Below are 10000 nucleotides of genomic sequence, written 5' to 3'. Positions count from 1 at the left end.
CACACACACACAGAGAGAGAGAGAGAGAGAGAGAGAGAGAGAGAGAGAGAGAGAGAGAGGGAGAGAGAGGGATTGCGTACGTAAACAAAAGAAATATAGAAGGAAAAGAGAAATTGGACAAGGGGACAAAGGTTACTGATAGAGCGTGACTTGGAACACAATAATTAAATCCATGCTGAGATTGTAGATCATATTGCAATCGAAAACTTTTAACATTATAATTTCTTAAATTCTTGTAAATTAAACAGTCAAATTATCAGCTGTTTATTGAACCCAAACGCAATGGCAGACGATGAACACCCCTCTGCCAGTGAGACCGCGTAGACATTTTGACTAGTCATGAACTTTAAAACGAGGTCAACCAATCAGAAAGCGCTTTGCCACGACTCGCTCAGCCGCTGTTTGGTGCCAAATCGTTTTGAACTTGTGATTCGGGCTGTAGGGGGGGCAAAATGGCTTTGTCTTTTACAAATGAAGAACAAATTAGGATAGTGTTTTGAAAAATACGGGAAAAGTACTCGTCATATTCATATGAAATTTTACAACCTAAAAGAAGAAATGTTCATGTATTACCTTGTCAGCGACAAAACCTACATGCCCGTTAGTTTTAGAAATATTTTACTCCAAAGAGTAAAAATCTATTTTTAACGGTCTTTTGGTAATTGTACGAGTTTTGTCGCTCGACATAATCTAAAATGACCTTTTTTCTAACTGTGTGCCAACTTTCAGTCATATTCATCGATAAACAGCGTCGTAATTAATTTTTTAAAATAGCATGTACCAAACGGCTTCGTCCCATATTTTGTCGCGAATTTGGGCACTTCGTGAGCGAAAAAGAGGCCCAAAGATTTGTGCGGGATAGTCATTGCTACCCAATACCGGACTTGTAGGTACTTTCATAGAATGCAATATCCTTCATTGGTGATTGAGGAAAAGTATATTTTTTTGTTGGATTGTGACGTAGAGTGCCTACATTATTGTGGTTATACATGTCCCTGATCAACAATTCTTGACAGTGATAAATCATATTTCAAAAAAGTCTGCTGGATTCGATTCTGATTTGATGCATATGACTGTCCTCTGTTGCGATGTTTCTGTGAATGTTTGCCGTGCTCCCAAATATAGAGCAGTAAAATTAGGTGCCCCAAACGTAAACAATAACAAGTTGCTTGTGATTTTCGTTAGGGACCGGAATAATTTACGCACAATATAGGTCTCCCAATTTTGTAGTTTGAGTTGTAGGCAATACACTTTCAGTATTGAAAATATGTTTACATAAAATCTAACAGTTGCAGAAATAGTAATATAAGGCTAAATTATTCTGAAAACCAGGCTCCGAATAATTCTCGTCTTGTTCACACCAGCGCAATAATTTACTCTGGTCTAAAAATAGATAGACTGTAACTTTTGATAAATTTTACCTTTTGTTCCATAAAATATCCATATCTAGACATTATTTGATGCATGATCGAGTATTTAGGAATATGTGTTTCTTTTGCCACCTAACAGCCAAATTTTAAAGGTTATTTTTTTCTATAATTTACATTGGAACTTGAGCTGTCAAGACATGAACATGTGGTTTGCCATGTGCTTCTTGACCTTTGTTTACGTTTGGGGCACCTAATTTTACTGCTCTATATGGAGAAACATGGGTGCTTACACTACAAATGACATTGCTGGTGATTTTGCGAGTACGATGAGGTGTAACTGCAGAAATAGACCCCTGTACCGGCAAAGTATTTTCTTAATGTGGTGTTGCATTTTCTGATAATTTAATACATATCACTGGAAAATATTAGACCGCCGTTGTTCTTTGTTTGGGTAAGCAAAGATTTATAAAATCTTGGAAATCTCCATTTGGAAGGTGATATAGATATTTTTCATTTTACACACTTCACCTTTTGGCCACAGTTTTTCCTACTGATCCCCTTATATAATAAAGAGCATGTTGGTGATACTCGCTTGGAGAAGAATGGGTCTGGACAAAAGGTAGCAAAGTCGGATCTGTTGCGTTGGGCCTTTCCCTTTATACAGTGGTGTTTTCAGCTTCCCCTATCATGGTGCTGTTACATTTGTCTGATGGAAATACACCTCTCTTCAATAGAAGATCTCTTAGACCCTATTTGAATTGGAGTGATGTGGAGTTGTTATTCCCTCCATGGCGATGTCGAATCCTGCTGAAAAATGAATCTAGCCGGTCCTGAACCAATCTGTAGGTCAGCATATATTTGTAGTCGTGTTTTTATTGATTGATGACAGACTTCCATGTACAAAGGATTTCCCAACAAAGTCAGTTTTCTTACTATCACAAATAAAGAGTTTTCCACTCACATCTTGTAATCATTTCATATATGCGATTACATTTAAAATAGTATTCACCTTTATTTTCATGCTACTCTTGGTAATGGGACTTTTTAATCCTTATCCGAAAGGGCCTCAGCAGTTACATATATGAGAGATTTTATCAAACGTTTTAATGAACTATGCTGAAAGATTTTGACATTCTAATTTTACATTCATCTTGTTTTTCTCAAAATTGGCATGTTTTCATTTAAAAACTCCTGTTTCAACCATTTTGTTGGCAACTGTGGCAAACAGTGATCACCCTCGTGTACAGTATCTTCCCTCAAAACAAACTTAGTGTAACTGAACTGAACGCAACTTTTCTTTTTCATATCTGTTGACAGCAAAATTTGCCGTGACTTAAAGATATCGTATTAAATGAAATGGACAAAATGCAACCAGTCAGTATAACCTTTTAAAACAATAAATATTGACAAAGAAAGATAGTACAAGATAACGATTTACGCATAACACAATATATGGGTATAATATATATGGTTAGTTAGCAATTTGTATCAAATTTATAGTCCCTTCCACAACCCGTGTGCCCGCGTTGAGGTGTATATCTTCAGAACCTTCTGATGGATGTTATAGAAAATAGGCTCAAACACTAGAATGTTTTGTGACATTAAGCCGATTTTTTTTCACCGGTTACAGTATCAAACTTTGAGATTTTTCTTGTTTACGGTATCTAAAAAGCGAAGGGTCTGGGATGAGTGAACAAATGGATGGTTTATAATAACACTATTATTACAGTGAATTGTGTTGTGATTACGATCACTGAACTCCCCAGAGGCTTGACCAGCGGTTTACGTTTCACGAGATTCATGAGTACTACTCACTAACCTTGCCACCCTGGGTTTAAAATGACACAGCAAATAGTAGTCTTTGTACACACTTGACATAAACAATTGTTTCATTTTAACAGTTGAAAGCCAGAGGCGTAGCTTCCTATTAAGATGTTTGCATTCATTAAAAAAAATGATAACAATATGGATTAAACATGAAAAATTGTCACAATGAGGAAAATTTTCAAGTATTTCTCCAGTGAGGCGAAGCGCGGTTTTCTTTTTCATGGCATTGGCGAATAGCCATATTATTAACAGATTGCCCACAACAAGGAACTCAGAATGGAGAGGACAAATTAATAATTATATCAATTTGATTATGCACCCCTTGTATTTGAAAACTGCGGTTCCTTTGAAATGTTATACTGTACAAAAATGACATGGATAAAGAATTTTAGATTCAGTTCCATTTCACATTATCAAATTCAAAGCCCCCTCCCCCTCCTCAGTGAACAAGAATGACAAACTTGTACGCTGCTCGATGAGTGACCAGTGGGTTTTGTGCGACCATTATGAGTTGTTTTGCTCAACAGTTGGTCGGGAATTATGTCTTTTTGAAAGACATTTCTCTTTCTCCTATTGAAGACGGGCGTAAAAGTTCGAGGATTCCCTGTTATTTGTTGTTTTGTTTTATTTTCTTGTTGTTTTTTTAACATCAATGTCTTTGTCTAGAAATGTATAAGTACCTCATGGGTTGTTTGTGTCTTCCAATCTATTACATGTTCGTTGTCCACCAGGGAAGAGCTAAATTGTAAACGCTGTGAGCATTTATCAACACTGTTAATTACTATTTAAGTGATATCTATTGTTACACTATTTCAAACACTTTTTAAACAACCCAAAATGATTTGCTAAGCTACGCCAATGAATGCAACTTTGTTGTGAATATCTTACACACGGGAAAGAGAATCAATACACCATTACTGTAAACATTATGAAGATTGAGTCATATTTTATTGCAAACGATGACAAGATCAAAGGAATTGGGCATTGTGAGAAAACTGTTTGTCGCATGCAAAAAATCAGGTCATTATATTTCGCAACTTTGAATGAATTTGCGATATCCCATGTGTACGGTACTTGGAACGGACTATAGTAAATAGGTATCATCAAGGCTAATATAATGCATAATAGCATTGTTTCCGTTATTGGTACCTGCGTTTTACCCCGTAATCTCGTTAGACGCAATGCAATTCCATCATTAGTGTGTCAGCATATTACATAGGCTACGGCATTGTCCCAGACTATTATTTCCGACCCCGATTGTTCAACATAGTTATCTTACGATTTATCTTTTCCTCGCTTTTATGGTGCGTGTCTTCACTCAACCATTCCTTGTGTTCTCGTTTGATTGGTCCTAGGACTGGGATCAGATTCGTGGACCAGGACTTTGAGGAATTTCCGAGACTTTTTCCATTGTAACTGACTAAAACGATTACAAGCTATTCATGAAGCCCGACTATGAAAAACGTAATTAGCGTTGTCTGGGACTAATAAATATCAAAATGATATGTGCTACTGGCTGGGGAAAGTAATTGTGCAGCGCTTAGAACATGGCAATATATAGATAAGCATCATATAAGTGGCATGGTTACCTATACTTATTTTTTTTAAATTACACACATTCACAAACAATTTTACACCCGCCAACTAGTCTCACACTATTTTCTCTCTCCTCTTCCCGCCCCTCTCTCTATTTCTTAGAGACAAATTTCGCTCCAGGTAGTTTGTGACGAAGACCTTATTTTCACCAACGTAGTCGCAAATTGGTCTGGCTCTGTACATGATGCCCCAGTGCTCAGGCTGTCACCACTGTTCGGGGCATTTGAAGGAAACCAGAGGCCTCTTCAATGGATCATAATTGGTGACAGTAGGTAAAGGTTCGCCAATGATGATGCATCTCAGTAATCGTCGTACTCTCAGAAAATGGCAGTACAATCATTTACACAGCGCAACTCGAGCTGTTTGCGAGCAGATCTACAACTCAAACCAACGAGAGCTTGTAAGGTCATTGTTGTCTGCGTAATGCTGCACAACGATCCGGACTTTCTTTGTCTCCCTCCACTACCTCCAGATTCTTCTGAGTCTGAATCAAGTTAGAGCGGCTCTGACTCTGAAAATGACATGGATGAACCCTGGCAATACAACAGAAAGAGGAAGGACAGTTGCCGGGACCGTTGTTCGGGACAGGATTATTATGAGCTTCTGAAAGTCTCCTTTGTGGGAAAAAACGATCAAAACAAATAAGAAGCAGAGATAGATATGATTTCTGTCATACTTTTCATGTGCAGCTGGAAGCTGGAAAAGTAACACATTTCTGTGACTTTTTGTCATACTTTCCAAGGGAATCCCCAGTTAAAAATAGATTGAAATCTCTAGTCTGAGACTCCGCACAAGTAGTCCTCGACTTGATAGTGATAGACAAAGTCTGACTCTATACATTGCTTGGTTTTAGTAGGCTCGGACTTTCCCACGTCTTGGACAATGAAGTATCAGACTTCGTTATTGTCCGAGACCATTATAGTCTCGATCCCTTTGTCATTAAGTTTGATGACATTGCATGATGTAGGTCTTGCTTCTTTTATGTCAATCCGTCTTAGTTTTATTTTGATTTATGCCACCAAAAGGTCGTGGTCTAAGGCAACATCAGCACCCCTGTGCACTTTTACATTCTGGCGAGATCTTCTAAAAGTTTTATTGATACATAGATGGTCAATCTGGTTTTCTGTTTTCTTGAGAGGAGATATCTATGTGGTTTTGTGTATGTCTTTATGAGGGAATACTTCTTCCCATCACAAAATCATTATCAGCACAAAGTCCTTATCAGCTCCATTTGACTTTACTAGCCACCACCACGAGTGGGGATACAGATACTGCAACGAGACTGGTAAAAAACTTCAAATATGGATGGACTGTAACGATCTGCACCTTGTATATGATCTTACGACCAAGAATATCTTCAGGGGCATCCGCCATAAGAAGGTGTATACTCCTGACCTAACCCTCGTGACGAAAGAAGCCAATGGAAATCCTTTGCAGGTTCAGCAAACAGTCCTCGACCTTCACGCCTAGGCAACACAGACCGCAACGTTACAACTGGAGTGACAATCCCGAGATTGCAGACTCTCCAACTCTGCAGGTGGCTAAGTGGGAGGAATTTTTTTCTCTATATTGAGCAGGTCTGCCCTGCTTCTCCTCCCAAGTAGGGAAAATACAAGGAGTACCAGCAGACCCGGTCCCAGGACGTAGCTGATAGATTACTTCAGTCTCTGGCAGAGAGAAGGAAGCAACGTTGGCAGGATATACTGAAAAAAATTGGATCCCAACCGGAATTTGCAAAGGCTGCTGCACCAGAAAGTGAGGCAGACACAATTGCCAAGAATATAAAGAACCGTAGCAAAAGAGTCTCGAATCAATCAGTCATTCGAGCACGGTCTCCACAAGGCATACCGTGCGATTTTGGACTCGCTACCTCCGGACGCAGAATCGAACTAGATTTCCCCGTTCAATCCCAAAGAAGTTGGTACAGCAACTAGCAATGTTAAGAATGGAAGAGAAGGGATTGATGGTAGATGTCCTGATATGATGACGAATCTGGGTTTAGGGAAGCCTAGATTGTTGCCATCCTGAAGCCAATGACGCTGGCGAAGGGAGGTAACAGTTACAGACTCGTATTACTTCTATTTACAAATGTCTGGAGCGTTTGTTACTGAACCGATAGGGGCTAGTTCTAGACGCAACCCTGCCACCCGAGCAGGCGGGCTTCAGGAAAAAGAGGTACACAGGAGCAGGCCATTGACCTTATGGAGCAGTTTTGAGCAGAACAGAGCATAAATGGTGCTGTATTCATAGACCTATCAGAGGTGTACATTACGGATGGTTGTGAAGGGTTAACGCTCAAACTTGCAAAAATTATCAGTTGCAAAAAGACTTTGAAGGTGTTAACCTTAATCCTAGGGGAAATTCAGTTCCATGTTGCACAACGATACACCACGAGCACAGTCAGGAAACTGAGGAATCGGGTCCCTCGGGGATCTGTTCTGACACAATGTTGTTAGCGGCATGCCGAACACTTCTTCCCTGAGGCTGGGATTTGCGGACTTTTAGGCATTCGTTACTCAAACTAAGTCATGAACCCATCTCGAGAGGCAACTCAGTGAGATGTTACGATCCTACTTTGATAAGAATGACACTTTAAAAAACAGTGGCACAGCATTCCATCTATGCAGTGGCTGGCACCCTCATACTGTACTTCCCCATCGGGGACCAGATTCTCCCAAATCCGAAGTACCATGGGTTTACGCTCGACCACAGCCTTACCTATCGGGTCCATCTCAAAGGAGTTGCCCGGAAGATAGAGAAACGAAACAGTCTTCTGAGGTAACTGGCGGGAAAGAACTTGGGGTGCTGATCAAACTTGAGCTTTTATATAGAGCAATATCCACTAAACGTGCTCAAAGCGCTTTACAATGGGTTCCTGGTCAACAGCAACACGAAATATGTAGACCGAGACATGACGCCTTTTGGGCGATATTACTATTTTTCCGACATTGACAAAGCTGTTTCCGGCCGGTAATCATTTTGCACCAGAACTCAACTATGCGCCGAGCGAAGCTCGAACCCAGGACCTTCTGATCCGAAAGCGAGTGTCATACCACTAGACCACATAGCGGCACAAGCACTTCTGAGGACTTTCGCCTGGCACTATGCTATTCCACCACGGAGTATTGCACTCCATTGTGGGGTAGGAGCAGGGACGTTGAGAAGGTTGATGTAAAACTTCGCAAGTCCATGTATATATAGGAACTCTGGGACAACGCCTCGATAATGGCGCAATCCAGCCCCTATCCCCTCAATGCCCGGCGGGAGACGATTACAACTGACTGGTTTAACCCTATCCTTACCAGCCATTTTCAAGATTTTCCCCAATACTTCACACCCAACTCACACAAAAATAGATTTTTTATCACTCAAACACAATAGCAGTAAAGTTCTTGCGATGCATAATTTCTTTAGTATAACATGCTCTACAACACACTGTTCATTTTCTTGAAAATGTTATGATGTACAAAAGAAATTTGAATAAGAAAAATGTTGGTTGTCTCGTAACGAATGTGACGATTTTCCTATAGTTGGTTTGGAGAGGGTTAAGACCGAGAGAAGTAATGAGGAAACACCTCTCAGGCGCATTGGGGACGATGCCCCCGTTTCGAGCCGAAACAAGTACCGGCAACCCTTGTACTTAAGCTTCCTTGACCGGAGAGCGCTGCGCATTAGAAATGGAAGTCGATTTGGACGAATTCATTCCCTCTTTTTCAAGGGAAGACTGGAATAACCCGGACGTCAGCCGCAGTGCAGCGCAGCAAAATGAGCTAAGGCGAGATGAGTTGCTCAAAGCCGCACAACGCAGCGTATGTTCGAACCATGTACCCTTCGGGTACAAAACAAAGACCGTACTTCTGAGCCACGCTGACCCAATCAGAAACGCAACTTAAATATTTTGTATCGGTCACACACACACACACACACACACACACAAACACACACACACACACAATACATACATACACATTGCAATTATGATAATCTGTGACAGATTGTAAAATCACAACTTAAATATTTTGTATCGATAATTAATACAGTACAACGTTTTCTAATCTATGACATATTGTAAAATCACAACTTAAATATTTTATATCGATAACCAACACAGTATAACTTTGATACTCTATGGCAGATTTTCGAAGCACAACTTCACTATTTGATTTGAAAATCAACACAGCACAAATAATAAATTTCTATATTTCTTTCATATCTCAGAAAATGCTTATTGCAAACCCATCTTTCATTCATTTGGACTTGAAAGAAATATAAAAATAAATCCCAGTAAAGAAAAGAATTCTACAAAAATATGAATAAACTCAATGTATTTCAAAATGAAAAAGAACCAAAGTTTAGAGTAGCGATTCAAAATAAAAAAATAAAAGAGCAAAGCGGACTCACCCGTCGTCGTGAAATTGTGAAGAGATTGATAGCTGACACTGACTGATAATTTATACACTCAAATTCAGCATGTGACAGACAGACTGTTTATTTTTCTAATTACATATTTTGTTAAGCAAATATATTTTTATCCAAACAGTCTCTAATTGGGAAATACTGATTTGCATCCCGATTGGTCGATCCCACGATTAAAAAGATGTAGAAAAATTGTGACCCTCCGCCTCGAAACGGTATTAAGTCGGATTTTTCAATTTTTGTTTTTTTTTTTTTGTACCCAATCATAGCTTATTTTATGCTTTAAAATTTGATACCAAATTTATAAAATTCTAATTCTTCATTGCCTAGATATGACCGTTTGAAGTAGGGAGAGTTTAAAAATCAAGTTTTGAGAAAATCGACTTTGATGTGAGGCACCATTTCCACGCACAGTCAAATCAATGGGCAAAGTTAACTCCTTAGATACGGGCATTGGAAATTTGACGAGGATATAAAATTTGCAGAGACTTCAATTTTCAATTTGACTCACAGGAATTTCAGGCACCACTCGGAGGAATTTCAATGCCGAAAGAGGAATTTCCGCACACAAAAAAAGGGAGTTTTGATGGTATTTGGTACCGTGTTTAAATATTGTATAGATCTAAATAGATAACTGATTAGAACTATATTATGATATATAAACACATTGCCAAATACAGCCCAAAAGTTTATTTATTTCAAATGAAGTACAGCTCCAAATCCTAATGGTAGTGATTGTAGTAATTGTGGTAGTGAGGATGATGTTGTGTTGGTGGTTGCAGTAGTAGTAG

The 10000-nt window shown here is 39.2% G+C and overlaps 1 protein-coding gene across 1 annotated transcript in view; it reads right to left on the bottom strand.

Annotated features, from left to right (window-relative positions):
- Positions 1 to 9235, bottom strand: part of LOC144977577 (uncharacterized) — a 31930-nt gene extending 22695 nt beyond the window's left edge. Inside the window, exon 1 of the mRNA XM_078922944.1 lies at positions 9195 to 9235. The gene's annotated coding sequence lies outside the window, so the exon portion shown is untranslated. The remainder of the gene's footprint in view (positions 1 to 9194) is intronic.
- Positions 9236 to 10000: the final 765 nt, after the last annotated feature.

Source organism: Berghia stephanieae, chromosome 7, assembly GCF_034508935.2.
Source record: "Berghia stephanieae isolate SIO BIC M18660-M18661 chromosome 7, UCSD_Bste_1.3, whole genome shotgun sequence".
Lineage (NCBI taxonomy): Eukaryota > Metazoa > Mollusca > Gastropoda > Nudibranchia > Aeolidiidae > Berghia > Berghia stephanieae.
This window is presented reverse-complemented; position numbering and strand designations above follow the sequence as displayed.